This window comes from Pristiophorus japonicus, chromosome 1 (assembly GCF_044704955.1).
Source record: "Pristiophorus japonicus isolate sPriJap1 chromosome 1, sPriJap1.hap1, whole genome shotgun sequence".
Classification (NCBI taxonomy): Eukaryota; Metazoa; Chordata; class Chondrichthyes; family Pristiophoridae; genus Pristiophorus; species Pristiophorus japonicus.
The window spans coordinates 414,261,424-414,279,435 of NC_091977.1; the positions used below are offsets into that span (position 1 = coordinate 414,261,424).

At 44.1% G+C, this 18,012-nt stretch overlaps 1 protein-coding gene across 3 annotated transcripts in view; it reads right to left on the minus strand.

The window, feature by feature from the left end:
- Positions 1 to 18,012, minus strand: part of lyn (LYN proto-oncogene, Src family tyrosine kinase) — a 159,509-nt gene that overhangs the window by 128,890 nt on the left and 12,607 nt on the right. The gene's annotated exons all lie outside the window — the stretch shown is intronic.

Sequence of the window (18,012 nt, forward strand, 5' to 3'; positions counted from 1 at the left end):
CCAACCCTCATATCTTTTACTCTTTCCTCGCTGTTTTTCAGGCACCCCCATGTATCTATTTTATTTGTGCTTTGAGTATATATTTCAGCCAAGCTGCTGTAGTCAGATTCAGAAAAATCAGATTGTCGTTTTAATTATAATTAATTGTACTTCAATAGAGTTTAAAATACGTTTAGAAGGAGAAGGCTAACATTTAGATGGGAAGCAGAAAGTACTCCATATAATTTCCCTGTGCCAGCCTTCTGGTGCCTCTGGAGTGCCATGCAATTATAAAATTGTAATTCTAGGCTTCCCACTGATGTGGTCACAGTACATTCGTGGTGCAAGGAAAACGGCACCTGTAAATGAAAATCAATAGACAGCAGTAATCCTGACTCAAAACAGTGAACCTGTGCAACAGGTTACTAGCTCATGCGGTGAATGCTGAATTGCTGCAATCCTTCAAGCGAAAGCTGGACCTATTTCTGGCTGGGGCAGAGATCAGCTCATACAAGCGAGGTATCCTGGAACATAAATCAGGGCTAATGTGATCTCCGGGGGCAGGTCGGAGAGGAATTTTCAGTTTTGTTTCCCCAATAGGCCTGTTTTTTAAAATAAATCATGTTTTTTGCCTCCCTAGGAGATTACATGGCTGCGGATGGGTGGGGAGGGAATGTATCATGATGCATAAGGCATCACAACTGTGTTGGACAAGCTGGATGGCCCAGAGGGTCTTTTCCTGTCTGTCATTTTTGTATATTTGTACATTTGAGATTTCTGATTTTTCTTCTGAACAAAGGATTTTGGAATGTTTTAGTGCTTAAGCATTGTGTTTTGAAATAGTGATTTTGCACAGATTTTTTAAAATGGGCAAGTCACAGGGTGCAGGCATTGAAGTTGTCTATAAAAATCAGACATGCCCGCTTGTTAAATGTTATGGTTCACCATCTGCTTCAAATTGATACTTCAACCGTCAACTTTCTCATTCCAGGCCCATTAGCAGAAGGTGGCTGCTTTAAAATTCACTCCCCAAGGAAGGAGAGGTTGCAGTTTTATTAACTGACTAACCAGAAAAATCACAGCCCTCTTCCCGCTGGAGACACAAAGGGCAACATGGGCAGAGGGGTTTTAACAACAGACCTTGGCACACAGCCCTGGGCTTGGAGCATGTCGCTAAAAGTTGCAGGAGGTTTCTTTGGTTAGTGTGTGAAAGAAAGAATGCCCAAAGCAGGCAAGTTAGCCCATGAACATGACAGGGGCATGTGCTTTATTTTTTTTTCCCATGTTTGAGGAGAGGAGATTGAGCTAAGTAAGCAAAATTTGCTGTGACATCTTCAGTGAAATAAAACAGCTTAATTATTCATATATGGCTTCATCTCACCAAGAGTCTCAGTTCATCTTCAAAAAGATTGGAGAAGAGCTTGGGAGGGTGTGTGTGAATGACATGGGCCCCGATTTTAACTCCCCTGCCTGGTGAAAACCAGGCGGGGGTGGGGGGGTTAAAATGAAGCTGGTCACTAAACCCCGCCCCACCCCTCGGCAATTCCGCTGCCTTCCCACCAAATGCCGATTTTAGCCTGTCCACAGGAAGGAGCCTTATTTAAATATGCAGATTGGATCCCATGAGGTCATCAATTAAGGAGCAAGCCCATTCCTTTGCAGTTTTTAAAAATGGGGAAAAAAATTTAATCATAGTCTGCAGTCCTCGAGACATTAAAAATACAGAATCCATGTAATAAAATCAAACTTGTCTTTTTCAGACAATGTAAAGCATTGATTCTGATCATTCATTGAAAATTAAGATAGCGATTTTCAAATGTGAATAAAAATAATTGCAATTCTGATTTCCAACTCTTTGAAAACACATTTATACTACTTCATTTCGCAAAGGAACATCCAATATTGTACACTATATTTTATTTAACTTGTAGGTGATATATACCCACAGAGTAATTGGTACAAAATAACAACACTTCTAAAGTGAAAATATCTTGCATCAGGAAACATTAGTCAGTTTAATTTGAGAACAGTTTTAGCTGATGCTGGAGTACGATAACATTTTACAGTAACAAAATAGCAATCATTGCATAGGGCCTATTTAATCAGTTTGTTCATTTCCCCTCTCACAATGAGTCTTGTTTCTAATGATTCAGTTATATTTCATATTTAGCATTGGTGCAGAACAAATATGCAGTAAAATGTTATTGAATTCTGGGGGAGGGGGAAAAAATGCAGTGTGACATCAGTTATGAGACTATCAAAAGGTAGCCTCACAATCCGCTCCTTCCTCTTACTGGGAATTCCACTGGTGGTCATAAGTTTGTGTGCAAAGCTCTGCATATCCAATTAGATACTCAAGCACAGAGCTCTTCTGTGCCAGAGAAATGAGAATGAGCAGTACAATAGATGCCACCCACTTGCATCATTCATGACATCAACACCATTTAGCGTAGTATGACTGGATTATAGTTGGACACCAGGAGTTTATCATAATGTTAACTCAATTGCCACCCTAAAGTAAATTTCAGTTTAATTGCACTTTCAAAACAAAACCCAGTTTGTCTTGGAATGTAGAAGGAAATTTGCCAAGCGTAGACAATTTCCCATGGTGATAATTAATAGACCCCCCTACCTAGTGGATTAGAGCAGAGAGTGCTTGAACACTAGCTTCCTCAGTCTTTGAAGGAAATTGAAGGTTGCTAGTGATGTTAATTTGGGAAATATCAAGCCAGCATATATGGATCCAGACCACGTCCATGGGCTCAATTTTCCCCCAAGCTCGTTTTCTGGCATATTGCCAGAGTTACGCCCGTTTTTCTAGGCCAGAAATATTTTGCCAAAGTTTCCCCAATGTATAATTCGAATGTGTGGCACAGCTTAGCATGTCCAGTCACCTCAGGGGGTGGAGCCTGCTGTCTGCGCTGAAAAATGAAGCCGCACCTTCTGCTCATGTGCGGGAAAAAAAAGTTAGTTTTTGACGTAGTTCCAATGGATGCGCATACTCAGTACCGTTTGAATTTGCCAATCGGCCATTTTTAAAGAGCCTGTTGTGTGTGAGAAGGAATGCTGTGAGAGAGCATTGGAAAAATCGCAGCTGGAGCAATGCAAGATGCAACGCGGTGCAAGGACCAAGAATTTCTTGCAGGAAGTGGAGGCATCAGTTACTGTGATTGAGAACAGAGGCCAGGAGCTGGACACCAGCAGAGGTCACATAAAAGTTCCACCCAAAGAAATGAAGAAACACTGGAACCAAGATGCAGAAGATTACTGCGCAGTGGTGACCACCACGAGATCTGGAGGTCAGTGTAAAAACAAGTGGCAGGACCTTGGTCAAGTAGCTAGTGTAAGTAATATTTTCATTTATTCAATGCAATTGTATATGCCCCATCCAGCAGAAAGACACCCTCTCTAAAAAGTTGCATTTTCACCTTTGAAGAGGAAGGTGGCACATAATAAAAGGGAAAGAACTCGAACAGGAGGAGGCCCGGCAAATCTGCATCCACTGACACCCTTGGAAGAGAGGGTCGCTGCTTTGATGGGTCCTGCCTGGAAAAAAACAAAATCACCCCTGCACAAGCTGGGCTCACAATTGAGGGAGCGGTTAAGTCCTGCAAATACATCATGGTCCTTCAAATCAGCCTGCTGCCTGGCCTGCGATGTATGAGCCTACTTATGCCACCCCATCCTGCCTCCTTCTCTGCTGCTAACCATTTGTCTGTTCTGTTATATTTTGCAGAACTTGAGGCCAGCCCTGACAATGCAGAAGATTCAGATGAGGATGAGCCTGAAGAGAACATCTTCCAATCCAACCCTCCAGACCAAGAACACAGCTGGGGGTGGGGGGTGGTGGAGGGGGGGGGGGATGGAGTTGGATGAAGCTCCCACTGTTGTACTGACTTTGGAGGTGCCGCTGCTCATGGAGGTGACAGCCCCTTCTGTGACTAGTGGTTTGAGTGTTGGTGGGACATTCCATGGTTTCACATTTTCCGAGGTTGCGGGTCCCAGTAGTGGGGCGCAGCGAGGCACATCCGTGGGGAGGAGGGGAAGGAGAGCTCGACCACACTCTCCTGAGGTGCAGGATCTAACAGATGTGGTTCAGATTATGTCATTAAGTGCAGAGAGCATCGACCTTACCCGATCACTCCTGGACGCCATCAGTGGGGTGAGTGATGAGGTAAGCAGGACCGTCGGGAGAAGTAACAGCAATGACACGAGAAATGGGAATGATATCCGGGACCATCAGTGAGGGAATAGTGGCGACGAGGGAGGGAATGTCAGAGGTAGTACGGCAGTCAAGGAGGCCAGCATTGTGAGAGCGGAGTGGCGCAGGAGGGTAAAGGGCAGCAGCAGCAACTGGGAGTGGCAGCAGTCGAGGAGGCCAGCTGGTGCAGGGGCAGAAAGTAAACAAAGAAGTAAAAAGAAATTGAAGTGTGATGTCACAGCCAAGCAGGTAGGTGATTGGCTGGTGGATTGGTGAATATTTTATCTTTTATCTTTTTCTTTTCAGTAGGTAACCTTTGGCATTGTTGCCAAATTAAGTTAACTTAAGGGTCAAGTCATGGCAGGAGAGCCCAGACCCGTGTCATGCTCCTCCTGTGCTATGTGGGAAATCAGGGACACGTGTGCAGGAAGTGTATCCAGCTGCAGCTCCTGACAGACCGCATTGCGGCACTGGATCTGCGCATGGATTCACACTGGAGCATCCGTGGTGCTGGGAATGATGTGAACAGCATGTTTAGTGAGTTGGTCACACCGCAGGTAAAGGTTACACAGGCAGAGAGGGAATGGGTGACCATCAGGAAGAGCAGCGGTCACTTCCCTCCAAAACAGATATACTGTTTTGAGTACTGTTGGGGGAGATGGCCCATCAGGGGAAAGCAGCAGCAGCCAAGTTCATGGCACTATGGGTGGCTCTGCTGCACAGGAGGTCAGGAAAAAGAGTGGCAGAGCTACAGTGGTAGGGGATTCTATTGTAAGGGGAATAGATAGGCATTTCTGCTGCCGCAATCAAGACTCCAGGATGGTATGCTGCCTTCCTGGTGCAAGGGTCAAGCATGTCTCGGAGCGGCTGCAGAGCATTCTGGAGGGGGAGGGTGAACAGCCAGATGTCATGGTGCATATAGGTACCAATGATATAGGAAAAAACGGGATGAGGTCCTACAAGCTGAATTTAGGGGGCTAGGAGTTAAATTAAAAAGTAGGACCTCAAAAGGTAGTATTCTCAGGATTGCTACCACTGCCACATATTAGTCAGAGTAGAAATAGCAGGACAGTTAAGATGAATATGTGGCTTGAGGAATGGTGCAAAGGTGGGGGGGGGGTTTCAAATTCCTGGGACATTGGAACCGGTTCTGGGGGAGGTGGGGCCAGTACAAACGGGATGGTCTGTACCTGGGCAGGATTGGAACCAATGCCCTAGGGGGAGTCTTTGCTAGTGCTGTTGGGGAAGGTTTAAACTAATATGGCAGGGGGATCGGAATCTATGCAGGGAGAAAAAGGGATATAAAATGGGGGCAAAAGCAAAAGATAGAAAGGAGATAAGGAAAAGTGAAGGGCAGAGAAATCAAAGGCAAAAATCAAAAAGGGCCACATTACAACATAATTCTAAAAGTACAAAGTGTTAACAAAACAAGCCTGAAGGCTCTGTGTCTCAATGCGAGGAGCATGTGTTATAAGGTGGATGAATTAACTGTGCAGATAGCTGTTAACGAATATGATGTAAGGGATTACGGAGACATGGCTCCAGGGTGCCCATGGCTGGGAACTCAACATCCAGGGGTATTCAATATTCAGGAAAGATAGACAGAAAGGAAAAGGAGGTGGGGTAGCATTACTGGTTAAAGAGGAGATTAACGCAATAGTAAGGAAGGACATTAGCTTGGAAGATGTGGAATCTGTATGGGTAGAGCTGCAGAACACCAAAGGGCAGAAAACACTAGTGGGAGTTGTGTACAGACCACCAAACAGTGGTAGAGAGGTTGGGGATGGCATCAAACAGGAAATTAGGGATGCGTGCAATAAAGGTACAGCAGTTATCATGGGTGACTTTAATCTACATATAGATTTGCTACCAGTTTGGTTAGCACATACAGTGGAGGAGGATTTCCTGGGGTGTATAAAGGATGGTTTTCTAGACCAATATGTTGAGAAACCAACTAGAGCAGGCCATCCTAGACTGGGTCTTGTGTAACGAGAGAGGATTAATTAGCAATCTTGTTGTGCGAGGCCCCTTGGGGAAGAGTCACCATAATATGGTAGAATTCTTAAGGTGGAGAGTGACAGTTAATTCAGAAAATAGGGTCCTGAACTTAAAGAAAAGTAACTTTGATGGTATGAGACATTAATTGGCTTGGATAGACTGGCAAATGATACTTAAAGGGTTGGCAATGGCAGACATTTAAGGATCACATGGATGAGCTTCAACAATTGTGCATCCCTGTCTGGCGTAAAAATAAAATGGGGAAGGTGGCTCAACCATGGCTAACAAGGGAAATTAGGAATAGTTTTAAATCCAAGGAAGAGGCATATAAATTGGCCAGAAAAAGCAGCAAACCTGAGGACCGGGAGGAATTTAGAATTCAGCAGAGGAGGCCAAAGGGTTTAATTAGGAGGGGGAAAAATAGAGAATGAGTGTAAGCTTGCAGGGAACATAAAAACTGACTGCAAAAGCTTCCATAGATATGTGAAGAGAAAAAGATTACTGAAGACAAATGTAGGTCACTTGCAATCAGAATCAGGGGAATTTATAATGGGGAACAAAGAAATGGCAGACCAGATGAACAAATATTTGGTTCTGTCTTCACGAAGGAAGACACAAATAACATTCCGGAAATACCAGAGGACCGAGGGTCTAGTGAGGAGGAGGAACTGAAGGAAATCCTTATCAGGCGGGAAATTGTGTTAGGGAAATTGATGGGATTGAAGGCTGATAAATCCCCGGGGCCTGATAGTCTGCATCCCAGAGTACTTAAGGAAGTAGCCCTAGAAATAGTGGATGCATTGGTGGTCATTTTCCAACATTGTATAGACTCTGGATCAGTTCCTATGGATTGGAGGGTAGCTAATGTAACCCCACTTTTTAAAAAAGGAGGGAGAGAGAAAACAGGGAATTATAGACTGGTTAGCCGGACATCGGTAGTGGGGAAAATGTTGGAATCAATTTTAGAGATGTAATAGCAGCGCATTTGGAAGTCAGTCCAAGTCAGCATGGATTTATGAAAGGGAAATCATGCTTGACAAATCTTTTTGCATTTTTTTTTGAGGATGTAACTTCTAGATTGGACAATGGAGAACCAGTGGATGTGGTTTATTTGGACTTTCAAAAGGCTTTTGACAAGGTCCCACACAAGAGATTAGTGTGCAAAATTAAAGCACATGGTATTGGGGGTAATGTATTGATGTGGATAGAGAACTGGTTGGCAGACAGGAAGCAAAGAGTAGGAATAAACGGGTTCTTTTCAGAATGGCAGGCAGTGACAAGTGGGGTACCGCAAGGTTCAGTGCTGGGACCCCAGCTATTTACAATATACATTAATGATTTGGACGAAGGAATTGAATGTAATATCTCCAAGTTTGCAGATGACACCAAGCTGGGTGGCAGTGTGAGCTGTGAGGAGGATGCCAAGAGGCTGCAGGGTGACTTGGACAGGTTAGGTGAGTGGGCAGATGCAGTATAATGTAGATAAACATAAGATTATCCACTTTTGTGGCAAAATCAGGAAGGCAGAATAGTACCTGAATGGTGACAGATTAGGAAAAGGGGAGGTGCAATGAGACCTGGGTGTCATAGTACATCAGTCATTGAAAGTTGGCATGCAGGTACAGCAGGCGGTGAAGGTGGCAAATGGCATGTTGGCCTTCATAGCGACAAGATTTGAATATCGGAGCAGAGAGATCTTACTGCAGTTGTACAGGGCCTTGGTGAGGCCACACCTTGAATATTGTGTACAGTTTTGGTCTCCGAATCTGAGGAAGAACATTCTTACTATTGAGGGTGTGCAGCGAAGGTTGACCAGAATGATTTTCGGAATGGCAGGGCTGACATATGAAGAAAAACTGGATCGATTAGGCTTATATTCACTGGAATTTCAAATAATGAGAGGAGATCTCAAACATAAAATTCTGATGGGATTGGATAGGTTAGATGCAGGAAGAATTTTCCCGATGTTGGGGAAGTCCAGAACTCGGGGTCATAGTCTAAGGATAAGGGGTAAGCCATTTAGGACCGAGATGGAGAAACGTCTTTATTCAGAGAATTGTGAACTTGTGGAATTGTCTACCACAGAAAGTTGTTGAGGCCAGTTAGTTAGATATATTCAAAAGGGAATTAAATGTGGCCCTTACAGCTAAAGTGATCAAGGGGTATGGAGAGAAAGCAGGAATGGGGTACTAAAATTGCATGATCAGCCATGATCATATTGAATGGTGGTGCAGGCTCGAAGGGCCGAATGGCCTACTCCTGCACCTATTTTCTATGTTTCTATGTAAACCACGTCACTGACCATGAAGGAAGGAATGTTGCAGGTTGTTGAGACACTGTCAGGGCACATGAGGGATGGCATGTTGGAGTTAGCTGCTGCAATAAGGGAGCACTCCCAGACCCCACGTCCATTGACAGAATCAACTGTCATTCCCACTCCAATCCCCGCACCAGCCTCTTAAGAGCCCAAAGCCGGGCCCTCCAACTTACCGCCTGACGCCAACTCTCTCCCTCCCTCCCCCCCTCAACAGGTGAGCAGTACCCGAGATCTTAGAAAGAATAAGCTTGGTATCAAACCCAGAAACAATGTGCCACCGCCTGCGGGCAGGGGTGGTGGAGTGTCCAAGACAAATCGCAGTGGGCGGTCTTAGAATAGGGGGAGGAGAGATGGGTGCAGCCTTTCTTTGCTGCTATTGTTGATATTATTGTTACTGTTGTAACTGTTCTCAAATTAAAAGTTTTTTGTAAGTTATGTAAATTTACAATTTTATAAGTGATCTTAAAGTTTTAAGTGATCGTAAAGAGTGATATTAAAGTAAAGTTTGATACAAGAATAATGTTATTAAAGTTAAGTACATTGTAAACTTTTGAATAAAATATATTTTACATTAAAACTGAATCATGTTCCATTAACACAACACAACATTACGGAACAGCTCCGAATAGTAAACATGTCCATGTGGACGAGTTGTCGCTGAGCCCTCAGGCATCAGTAAAGTGTTCACGGATAAGCTGCTGGCGCAAGGCTCAAGCAATTGTTAAAGGGGCACGATGGCCCGCCCTCCTCCGGCACTTGCATGCCTTCCTCCTCCTCCTTCTCCTCCTCACCTGCCTCTTCCAAATCATTATCAGCCACTCACCACAGGTGGGTCTTCCACTACCAGGTGCTGCTGCCTCATGATGGCTAAGTTATGCAGCATGTAGCACACAACAGTGAACTGACCGACAATCTCAGGGGAGTACAGCAAGTATCCTCCAGAATGGTCCCGGCATCGGAAATGCTGTTTCAATATGCCAATGGTCCTCTCAAATGATGCTGCACGTCGCAATGTACGACATGTTGCATTGACGGTCAGCTTCCGTCCAGATTACTCGTAGGGGTGTCATGAGCCAGGTGGTGAGGCCATACCCTTTGTCTCCCAGTAGCCAGCTCTGCCCTTCTGGCTGCTGCTGAAACATGACAGATGTAATACTGACGCATAGGATGAACACATCATGGGTGCTGCCAGAGTATCTTGCATCGACTGACATATGATATGATGTATGTCGCCACACACGAGCTGCACATTAATGGAGTGGAAGCCTTTCCTGTACATCTTGGTATCCTTCAAAAAGGTGCTCGCAAGGCCATGTGGGTACAATCAATGCAGTCCTGTACCGTTGAGAAGCCAGCAATCCTGGAGAAGCCCACAGCCCTGTCATGGATTGCTTGGGCAGTCATGGGGAACTTTATGAAGTCATTCCTATGTGCGTACACTGCAGCCGTGACCTGGCGAATGGAGACATGTATTGCATGTTGAGAGATGCCGCACACATCCTCAGTTGTAGCTTGAAACGATCCGGAGGCATAGAATGAAAGTGCAGCTGTAACCTTCACTTCAACTGACAAAGCAGTCCTCCTGATGCTTCTAGGTTACAGGTCTGCTTTGACCAACTCACAGATCTCACTTACAACTTCTAGACGGAAACACAGCCTTCTGACAGTGTCTGCATCACTCAGGTGGAGGTACAAATGACTGTCCCGATATACCCAAGGTGGGTAAGGCCTCCTGCCCAGCATCCTATGGGCTCTGATGTTTCTGATGCGATGAAGTCGAATCAGTTGTCTCCTACGTAGCGCCATGATGCAGAAGGCTCACACAAGGTATGGCATTGTCAGTATTGCCCCTATACTTAAATTGAACCTTTGAAAGAAGCTCAAAATGGCAGGAAAGCAGGCAGCACAGGTTCGTAGTTGTATCTCTCCAGGTCTGTATGGATGGACCACACCCAAAGGTCTTGTGACCGCTCTCTCCCTCCCCGGGCTCCAATCCTTCCAATCGGCACCTCGCTCTCTCCCCTCCTCTCCCTCCTCCCCCACGACTTGTTTTGTAGCCGAGCCCGTATCCGGGCATGGGGCCGATTCTGCCGGCCAAACCTACGACCCTCCAGCCCTCCTTCAAGATTTTCACTGGTGGCGTGAGTGAGTTAAAAAAATAGCGAATTTCTGAAATCCAACAAATTTACACTTCTCCGTTGACGGGTAAAAAAAAAAAGTTGAACTTTATTATTGATTTTGACAGTATTCCTGACTCCCTCCAAAATCTTCAATTTAAAAACAATGGCATCTTTCAGCACAGATTTGTGAATGTACGCTGGTTTTCTTAACTGCCCAGGTTTTCGGGAGTGGCCAGATACGCGACCCAAGAAAAACATTTTGGCCAAACTGCAACAATTGAAAAAACCGGCGTAGACATGAGTAGACTTTGACGTAAAAAAATCGTAACCAAGTCAGTTACGTCGGCGCAGATCGCAGGGGGAATCTTTGAAAAAAATTTAAATGCCAAAGAAAATGGCGCAAATGAACAGGGAAAATTGAGCCCTATAAACCAATCATTGTCTGCCTTCCAGACTCGTAAAGGGGAATTAATCACAATATATAACCTTGAATGAGCATGCTTACATTTGCATACTGTAAATTTGATTCCATAGTATAATAATGGTGGCTCAGAGGGGGTGGTGGGGGATGGGGCAGGGGAAGACTGCTTGGCTGAGGTTTTTTGCTGGCCATTACTTCTATCACATTTGGTGGGCGGTAGAAGTAGTGAGTTAAGGTTTCTGCTCAGCTCAGACTTCCTGCTCAGTGGGGTGTGCTGTACAAAATAGGTTTGATTAGAGAGACATGGGGTGACACAGGTGGTTCAGTGATATGATTAAAATGAGAATGTTTTTGCTTTCTTTTGTGAGGTTGTGTGAGAGAAACAGACATGAGAAGTGAGTGTTTGGTAGCATAACAAGATACGCTCATAAATAACTCCCCCTAGACACTTAGAACTGTGTCCCTTTTTGGAACAGTTTACATGCAGATGTAACCACAAACCACTACACCAGGGTGACTTCAGCATGTATTAAACTGCAAGTATGCTACCTGTAGTTATCCCAGCAAATTTCTTCAAGTCATTCTATACTCCAGCAATCACCTGGACCAATTTCATGAGCTATCTATATTTGCCAATTGCAGTCCATCTGGCAAATAACAAAACTGTACTCTTACACATCAACTGGTTCTTTCACAAAAAATACATCTCTTGAATTTACGAATGCCTTCATTATTTCCTTGCACAGTCTGCTTGATACAATTGTGAATCTCTATAAAATAGTTAAATATAAATGGCCTGGAGGTTGCAGAATTTGTGGTTATGTCAAACCATTTATGAACGTTCAGTTAATCAATGTCCATTAAAATCTTGAAAACTTTGATAAGGTCTCTCTCCTGAACCCTCCTCTTTCAAGTTTAACATACTCTCTCCATACCTCAATTTATATAAAATTCTTATTGGCTCGAGTTCATCATTTTGGATACTGAAATAGCAGAGATCGCAGATACATTGACAATCTCTTATTGTTTTGAAAATGACCAAATATCACTCTTAGGACCTCAAACATGACTTTTGACTTGGGTGAGTGGAATAGCCTAACTTTAAAGGCAAAAGCTATACAAAAATTACTCTTTCACCGATTGCAAAAAAGGGTCCCATACACAAAAATAAATCCTTCTGCAGAGTCTTTTAAAATACAACATGCGTTAATCTTGCCGTCCTAGTGGTTAGATTTAAAAATAGTGATTGAAGACACGTTGAAGTATTGCAGCAGGGAGTCAAGAAGAATTGAGGAGGTCTTCTTACAGCTCTCCTGGCTTCTGTTTAAGATTACTTAAACTTGGGCAGCATTCTGGGTTTTTTTTGCTTTAAATGAATGGTGGCTTTGTACTTTTTGAATTAAAAGCCCGTTGGGTGGATTGAATAAAGAGAATGTTTACATAAAAACATAATAGGAGCAGGAGTAGGCCATACAGCCCCTCAAGCCTGCTCCACCATTTAATAAGATTATGGCTGATCCGATCATGGACTCAGCTCCACTTCCCCGCCTACTCCCCATAACCCCTTATTCCCTTATCGTTTAAGAAACTGTCTATTTCTGTCTTAAATTTATTCAATGTCCCAACTTCCACAATTCTCTGAGGCAGCGAATTCCACAGATTTACAACCCTCAGAAGAAATTTCTCCTCATCTCAGATTTAAATGGGCGGCTCCTTAATCTAAGATCATGCCCACTCGTTCTAATCATCAGTGGAAACATCGTCTCTGCATCCACCTTGTCAAGCTTATACATTTTGATAAGATCACCTGAATTCCAATGAGTAGAAGCCCAACCTACATAACCTTTCCTCATAAGTCAACCCCCTCATTTCTGGAATCAACCTTGTGAACCTTCTCTGAACTGCCTCCAAAGCAAGTATATCCTTTTGTAAATATGGAAACCAAAACTGCACGCAGTATTCCAGATGTGGCCTCACCAATACCCTGTATAACTGTAGCAAAACTTCCCTGCTTTTAGACTCCAACCCTTTGCAATAAAGGCCAAGATTCCAGTGGCCTTCCTGATCACTTGCTATACCTGCATACTATCCTTTTGTGTTTCATGCACAAGTACCCCCAGGTCCTGCTGTACTGCAGCACTTTGCAATCTTTCTCCATTTAAATAATAACTTGCTCTTTGATTTTTATTCTGCCAAAGTGCATGACCTCACACTTTACATTTTGCTCCATCTGCCAAATTTTTGCCCACTCACTTAGCCTGTCTATGTCTTTATGCAGATTTTGTGTGTCCTCCTCACACATTGCTTTTCCTCCCATCGTATCATCAGCAAACTTGGCTACATTACACTTGGTCCCTTCTTCCAAGTTGTTAATATAGATTGCAAATCGTTTAAAAAACAGATCCGAAAAACTGTCCCAAAAATATTATCTGCATGAAATTGCCAATAATTTTGCAAGCAGGTGCTATGGATATCTTGTTGCATCACAAGAGCAGCAAAAGGAATTCATTGAATTTATGCAGACTGCATCCACCAATTAAAGAGTTATTCCTCAAAATCTCGTGCCATCCTGGCAACAGTTCAAACTGGATTTAACCTGGTAAAATAAACTGCTGCACGCAAGTAAGAGCCAGCCTTATTTGTGGAGGACCCTGAAAGTATGTCAGGATTTCTCCTCAAGATACAAGAGGGGCACAATTGGGTTACGCCCCATTTTGGGCAGTAACCAAGTCGAGGCGGGACCTCCTGCTGCCAAAGTTTCGCACATGCACAAAATTTCACATGGATAGGCAATGGCAAACATTTATAGATCACATGGATGAACTTCAACAGTTGTACATCCGTGTCTGGAGTAAAAATAAAACAGGGAAGGTGGCTCAACCATGGCTAACAAGGAAAATTAAGGATAGTGTTAGGTCCAAGGAAGAGGCATATAAATTGGCCAGAAAAAGTAGCAAACCTGAGGACTGGGAGAAATTTAGAATTCAGCAGAGGAGGACAAAGGGTTTAATTATGAGGGGGGAAATAAAGTATGAGAGGAAGCTTGCCAGGAACATAAAAACTGACTGCAAAAGCTTCTATAGACATATGAAGAGAAAACAAATGTAGGTCCCTTGCAGTCGGACTCAGGTGAATTAATAATGGGGAACAAAGAAATGGCAGACCAATTGAATACTTTGGTTCTGTCTTCACGAAGGAAGACACAAATGACCTTCCGGATGTTCTAGGGGACCGAGGGTCTAGTGAGGAGGAGGAACTGAAGGATATCCTTATTAGGCGAGAAATTGTGTTGGGGAAATTGATGGGACTGAAGGCTGATAAATCCCAGGGCCTGATTGTCTGCATCTCAGAATACTTAAGGAGGTGGCCCTAGAAATAGTGAATACATTGGTAATCATTTTCCAACAGTCTATCAACTCTGGATCAGTTCTTATGGACTGGAGGATAGCTAATGTAACGCCACTTTTTAAAAAAGGGAGAGAGAAAACAGGTAATTATAGACCAGTTAGCCTGACATCAGTAGTGGGGAAAATGTTGGAATCTATTATTAAGGATGAAATAGCAGCACATCTGGAAAGCAGTGACAGGATCGGTCCAAGTCAGCATGGATTTATGAAAGGGAAATCATGCTTGACTAATCTTCTGGAATTTTTTGAGGATGTAACTAGTAGAGTGGACAAGGGAGAACCAGTGGATGTGGTGTATTTGGACTTTCAAAAGGCCTTTGACAAGGTACCACAAGAGATTGGTGTACAAGATCAAGGCACATGGTATTGGGGGTAATGTATTGGCATAGATAGAGAATTGGTTGGCAGGCATGAAGCAGAGAGTTGGGATAAACGGGTCCTTTTCGGAATGGGAGGCAGTAACTAGTGGAGTACCGCAGGGCTCAGTGCTGGGACCCCCCAGGAGGATATTGAGAGACTGCAGGGTGACTTGGACAGGTTAGGTGAGTGGACAAATGCATGGCAGATGCAGTATAATGTGGATAAATGTGAGGTTATCCACTTTGGTGGCAAAAACACCAAGGCAGAATATTATCTGAATGGCGGCAGATTAGGAAAAGGGGAGGTACAATGAGACCTGGGTGTCATGGTTCATCAGTCATTGAAAGTTGTCATGCAGGTACAGCAGGCAGTAAAGAAGGCAAATGGTATGTTGGCCTTCATAGCTAGGGGATTTGAATATAGGAGCAGGGAGGTCTTACTGCAGTTGTACAGGGCCTTGGTGAGGCCTCACCTGGAATATTGTGTTCAGTTTTGGTCTCCTAAACTGAGGAAGGACATTCTTGCTATTGAGGGAGTGCAGCAAAGGTTCACCAGACTGATTCCAGGGATGGCTGGACTGACATATGAGGAGAGACTGGGCCTTTACACACTGGAGTTTAGAAGGATGAGAGGGGATCTGATGGGACGAGACAGGTTAGATGCAGGAAGAATGTTCCCAATGTTGGGGAAGTCTAGAACCAGGGAACACAGTCTTAGGATAATGAGTAGGCCATTTAGGACTGAGATGAGGAGAAACTTCTTCACTCAGAATTGTTAACCTGTGGAATTCCCTGCCGCAGAGAGTTTTTGATGCCAGTTCATTGGATATATTCAAGAGGGAGTTAGATGTGGCCCTTATGGCTAAAGGGATCAAGGGGTATAGAGAGAAAGCAGGAAAGGGGTACTGAGGTGAATGACCAGCCATGATCATATTGAATGGTGGTGCAGGCTCAAAGGGCCAAATGGCCTACTCCTGCACCTATTTTCTCTGTTTCTATTTAAAAAGCCAATCCTGGGCTGCGCAGGACCACCAGATAGCTGCGCAATCACACAACTTAGAGGGAACATTGCTCACAGTTATCCACATTAAACTGCATCAACTTTCGATCCAGACAATTACATTTGCCCTTGTACGAAACACTGGAATTTTTCCAACAAATCTCTTGCAAGACATTTTACTGAATTCCTTCTGAACTTCCATATACACCACATTTACTGCATTCCTTTCATCTATCTGATAATAACTTCTTCAAAAAACACACAAATTTGTCAACCATGACTTGCTTTTAACAAATCCATGCTGGTTGTCCTGATTAACCTATGTATTTCTAAACGTTCACTTATTGGCCTCAATTTCAACACCGCTGCGGAGCAGAAATGAGTCAAAATGGAATGGAAGAGTTACCCACTCCTTTCCAGACGGCGAGTACAGCCATCCCAAGCTGGTTGGGTCCTCTCTGCAGGTTGGACTCTGATGAGTTCATTGGGCCCCAATCTGCCATTTTAATCTGAGGCCTGAAGCCTGAGCGGGGAGTACTGGTGGCTTCCTTGCCAAGCCAAACCTGCTGGGAGCTGGATCAAGTGTCAGAAGAGGCCCAGAACAAGGCACGTTTTTATTCTGTTTAAATCTCCTTCTGGAGCAGGAGCAGGAGTGCACCTCCGGGCCATAAGGAAACCTTGGGCCAACCTTGCGTCGGGCTTCCCGTCCCCCGATCGTGACTACCACTGGACTTCCCCTCACCACTCGCCTGACTGCCAGGGACACTTCCCGTGGTAAGCAGGCGGTGACCTTCTGCTGTCTGAATTCCAGTTCCCACCCGCTGGCCAGGCAATGGTTCAGGTGTGAGTCTGAGCTCAAATATTTTAAAAATCCCCACGAGTCAAAATCTTTCCGGGCCTCGGCACATGAGTTTGGCGCTCACCCAGTGGGCACGTAGCCACCTATCTTGTCCCGGCAGTCTAATTACGGATTCTAAGGACCCCGATTTTAACTCGAGGCAGGAGGGAGCAAGGAGTTGGAAACTCATCTAGTGCTTCAGAAATTAGGTTGGGCTATTTTAACTCCCATTGGCTGACTTCCATCCCATGACAGGCGGGAAGCAGTTGAAAAACTGCATGATGTTGAGGCCACCTACCAACACAAGGTAGGTGGCTGAATTGCCTCCCGGGTCCATCTTGTGGGAACCTCATTTTTGGGAAGTGGGGGTGGGGGGGGCAGGAAGAATTCGAGTGGGAGAGATCTAAGCTTTCCTTTTGGGGCTGGGAAGAGCAGAAGTGCTCCTCCAGAACCCACAAGGAAAATAATTATTAAAAATTACCTGCTTCGGCCTCTTTAGGCCCAGATCCTCTTCCTAAAACTATACCGGATACAAAAGCCACAATGACTTCACCACACAGACCACCAGTTAAAATTGCAGTAGGGTCCCGGTGACATCAAGACCCAGTATACATATCTAAAGAAGGACCCTGCCAACTTTGCTGCCTGTTCAGTGAAGCAGGTTAAAACCCCTAATGGTGGGATAACAGCAGCTTTCTGCCATTTTAGATACCCACTTGTTGATTTTGGTAGATAGGTTTAAAATCACTCAAGAATTTGCCCATAACTGATATTAGACTAACTGGTCTAGAGTTACCCAGTTTATCCTCCTCTGTCCTCAAGCATCAGACTTACAATGGTTGCTCTCGTCTGACTGCTTAATTTGCATATTTAAGGAGAATTGACAAATTGTGGACAGAGCTTGTTATCTCTTTTCTGACTTCCTCCCTCCCTTCCCTCCCCTTCCCCCCCCACACCAACAGCCTAGGGTGAGAGCCAGAGTTATGTGCAATTTTTTTACAAAATCCTTGTTTACTGTCATCACTAACAAAGATTCCATATTCTCCTGTAGTACACATACATTCTCACTTCCATCATTTGTAAAAGAATGATACAAAATATTTGTTTAATATCACTGTCATACCTTCATCCAGAATTAGACTCCCTCCTTCATCCCCGAGCAATCCTATATTCTCTAATTCTTTTACTTTTTAAATACTTATAAGAGCAGGATGATTAGTTTAAGATAGACATCGTCAAGTATCTCTATGGTTTTAACCAGGATACTCAACCTATTTAAGAAACAGTTGAATACTGCAATGGGAGTGCGGTACGATTGGTATTCTCGAATGGGGAGATCAAATAGTCTAAACGGCCTTCTTCATCCAAACCT